Consider the following 4,793-nt stretch of genomic DNA (forward strand, 5'->3'; position numbering starts at 1 on the left):
ATATCACATGTATTACCATTCTGCATTATTGGTTTTGCTGTATTGTATGTGCATATGTATATATATTAAATGCATCTATATATGAATGGTATTGAATGTATAAATACATAAGCAATTCAAATTAATATTCACTGTTGATACTTTTATGCCTACGAATGTAATATTGGCGAACATGTATTCTGACACTACAACGCAATCGAGACCTTCCTCAAAATAGGCATATGATTGGTTAAATAAAGGACAAAGAAATCTTATTGTTTCCACTGTTATTGAAATGTTTACCCGCCGTAAATTTGAAAATGACGGTGACATTACATACAATTAATCGAAGCATATAGCCCTCTTAGCCTTCACGCATGACTCTCTCTTGTCGCTCTTGACCCAGGAATCATTGATGATGGTGTATTATTCTTCCTTTCACTCGATTATGACTTATGGACTAACATTTGGGGGAAATTCTTGCCATAGCAACATAATTTTTAGGTTACAAAAGAAAGCTATTAGAATTATTATGGGGATTAGAGGTAGAGAGTCATGCAGGAAATATTTTGGAGAACTAGAAATAGTACCACCAGAACATCAATACATATATTCACTTTCACTGTGATCAACAACAGACATAATTTCAAAGTGAATTATGAGATTCACAATATCAATACTAGGACTAAATCTGATATGCATCACCCTTTGTGTCATCTGTCAGTCTTTCAGAAGGGAATTTATTATACTGGGATTATGGTGTTTAACAGCTTACCTGTCACAATAAAAGATCGGTTCCATAATACAAAACAATTTAAATTGGAACTGAAAAACTTCTTGCACTCCCATTTATTTTATACATTGGATACTGATGTCGGAAGCAGCGTCATCAGCAGCGACTTGAAGCACAGAGCAAATGATGCTCGAGATGGTTCAAGTTCGTATAGCAACAGGCGTGACCAGAGTGGTTTGAACGGCTGTTGTACTGCGATGTGGAAAGCAAATGGAAAAACTACCACATTATCACTTTTCCTGGATAGTCTCTTTCCAAAAACAGAAGATCGCATTAAGTGGAGAAACTGTTTTGGAAGAGACTGTGGACCTGTCGTCTGACAGATTACTGATGATGATGATGATGAGTTTTTTAAATATAGGACGAACTGAACCTTTTATAAAGCTGAATATAAGGTATCATGTGTTGTAAGACATTCATTTGATACTTGTATATGCATTTCCAAAATGTGAGCTCAGTAAGGTGCTGATAAATTGCTCATATTGTCAAGGTATTAAATTATTTTACTGTTGTTCTTTTAAGAATGTGACTATAGAAGGACTGAATTTGTTTTCAGAACTATCATATATATATATATATATGTGTGTGTGTGTGTGTGTGTGTGTGATGTTTTATACCATATGGCTGTTAATTGTATGAGTGATGAATTATGCATGTTTGTTGAATTGCTAGTATTTAATTGTTCTTTTGTGAATGCAGATGTAAGAGGACTATTTCCAGTTCTCAGAAATATTAGTTGCCAAATTACTGAATTATGTTTAATTTGATTTGTTTCATTCTGGTCCATCATACTAAAAATATTATAAAAGGATAAAACAGTTCCATCCAGTGTGACTGGTGAAGATTTTTCTTATTTCAATTCTTCATGCCCTTGCATTTTTCAGTCCTTAGAGACCATCGTCATATATACACATATATATTTTAACACTCAGAACACCTATCGTAATAGTGGTTTCCAGACTGTATCAATGTCCCTCTGATGATGGTCTCTAAGGACCAAAACCTGTAAGGGCATGAAGAATTGAAATAAGAAAAATCTTTACCAGTCACACCGGATGGAACTGTTTTATCTTTTTGTAATATGTATAATTGTTGTAACTTTTATGAATTCTGTTGTAGGATGACTGGTTCTGTGTTCGGAACTAATATATTGTCACGTGTTGGGTGTATAACGCGACAAATAACTTCACACTATATTGGATATAGCGAATTTTATTTCACACTCGCTCTTACAATCACACCAATTTACAATCTCACAACTACTGCTATCTGCAGTATTACAATTACTTGGCCTGCGAATGCTAGACTACAACTGACTGGTTGACTTCCTGGCTAACTCGTAAGTAACCCTTGAATAGTGTTCGCTGCTCCTTATTTAGCCCCATTACGGACAACACAGAAAACAGTTACGTAATAGGCACCACTGTTGTCTGACGCTGTGTTTGCCGATAGCCTAGCAGCACTGTCGGGACTTGTTTACTGCTGAGTAGCAACGGTGGCATCCCGGGTTACGTCACCGTGGGAGTGGGCAGGGTGTTGACTGGCCTATTACGGTAGCAACGGCAACACATCGAAGGTGTTACGTCACCACTGGCGGGGGACGGGGTGTCCTGCATAGCACAAATACGACACAGTATGTATGTGACGTGTTCTGTATCCAATGGCTTAAAAATATATAAATTTAGGATACAGGGTTTCTTTTGGTTATTGCATTGCTGCAAGTGGGATGACGTACTGTATGACTGATGTGTATGAAATCTGTAGGTAGTTAAGTTATATAGTATACTTGACTCATGTACGATATGCATATTATATTAATATGTAGTTACTGACTTGTTCTATATCCAGAGGTTGTATCTCCAAATATGGATTCTTGGAACAAATAAACTGATTGACTGACTGATTGATTGATTGAATAGTTCGGATGAAGGCTGGCGTTTTGGAGAAACATATTGTCTCCATGTTCAGGGTCGAAGAGCGTGCCAAGCAAGAAGCAGACCACAAGCCAACATCGTTTACTTTTGTGTTAGTATCTGTCTGTATTATGCGTGATGTACACTATAATTTGTATACTTCCAGTTAGTGTTAGGGAATTGGGAAAACAGCTACAGAAACGAAAGAATTAGGATATTTCAAAGTAACAACGATGAAAGGAACAATCAGGAAGACCTGTGTTTTTAAATTTTAAATGTTAAACTAAGTACAGTGTGACAGATACATGAGTAATACACGTGATGATGGCCGTTTGTGGCCGAAACATGTAGTGTGTAGGGGAGAGCAAAACGAAAGACTTATAATATATGGTTTGCATTGAAGACAGAGTTCGTAATCATGTATCAAATTTCAAAGTAATAAATATGATATTCAGGGTTGACTGCAGCATGGACATTAAGTATTTCTAGATCTATGTATTAACTGCAGTATTTAATTATTTGTGCCACCTGTCTTACACATTCTCTCTCCATCCATGAAGTGCTTTGTTTCACTTCAGTTTCTTAATACCAAGACAGTTGGTAGGACTCCTTGGATGGGGGATCAGGCCATCACAAGGCAGCTACCTACACAGGACAACACAGACACAGAATAAACACAGGCAGACATCCATGCCTTGAGTGGGATTTCAACCCACAATCCCAGTGTTTGAGTAGGCAGACAGTTCATGCCTTAGATCCTGTAGACTGTGCAGCCACTGTCATTGGCCCTCCAATCCATTACTGCCAATAATCTTGAGTTCAATGTACAGGAAAGCACTGTAAAATGAAATGTTCCATGCGCTTCATAAAGTACTGTAAAGGAGTATTATCACTTGTTGTCTTTTTGTTCAAATTACTATGTGATCCTGAAGATGGAAGAAGTTTTTTCCTCCAAAATGTAAGGCGTCTTCTCAACTACATATTATTACAGCTAGGAGAACCCTATTCTTCACAGTCACCACTATGAGAACCTCAAATGCAAAATTTAAATTGTTTTATACTCCATTCCAGAAACGTTTCTTATTGTGCATACCAGCAAATAATGTCAAAAAATAAGTTAAAACTTTTAAGGCTCAGGCTTCTCAGTCTTATGTATATGCACAGTGGTGCAGTATCGTTAAACAGAAGAACAAATGGCACAAAAATTTACCCATCTTCTCTTTTTAACAACTAACATGAATTTAAATTCCAAACTACAAAACAAATTTTTTGTTAATTTATTTAACAGAGAGTTCGAGCTGAAATTCACATTTTCATGCTACAGCAATAACAAATGAACGCATAATCATAAATACAGCAACCACAAATTTCAGATGTCTTAAATAAATGTTCTCAGGAAAATATCTACCTAAAATGGCTATTCAGGATATAACACAGGTGTGCCAGGAGGAAATGTCAGTATTCTGGGAGGTCATAGTATCAGTCATTGTAAGCAAAAGGTTGTATATGTACATGTATCCTATTAATGGTTTCTGAGATGGAGCTTTTTCACTATACAGTTTTAAAATTGTTAATAAGAAAGAGATATCATACCGTCTCTAATACCAATATTTATTATTCAAGTGACAAAGTTGGTACAGTTTACCTAGTATAATATTGTACATTTCCGAAAATCCCACTGTCAACTCAAGTGATGACATGACATGTTGCTCGTCTCTACAGTGTACATAGCTCTATCTCGGAAACCATTTAGAATAGGACACATGTACACATGCACTTTTTTGCTTAGAATGGCTGATACTATGACCTCCCAGAGTACTGACCTTCCCTCTTGGGACATTCTGTATAAAGATAAACTTTTTATGGGATTTATAACAAATAAATTCCATTCAGCTGTTCTTGAGTTGTTACATGTGGACAGACAGACAGATGTTGCAAAAGTAAGAAACTCATTTTACAACTCTCCCTTCCAGAAATGTTGAAATACGCAGATGTAGAGTAAACGACCACTGGGATAAAAAAGTGACATAAAGGCTTATAATGCTTGCAGGACAATACAAAAAAAAGCAGTGAATACTATATTACAAGAAGAAACACACTAGTAGAAA

This window comes from Cryptotermes secundus, unplaced genomic scaffold, assembly GCF_002891405.2.
Source record: "Cryptotermes secundus unplaced genomic scaffold, Csec_1.0 scaffold174, whole genome shotgun sequence".
In the NCBI taxonomy this organism is placed as follows: domain Eukaryota; kingdom Metazoa; phylum Arthropoda; class Insecta; order Blattodea; family Kalotermitidae; genus Cryptotermes; species Cryptotermes secundus.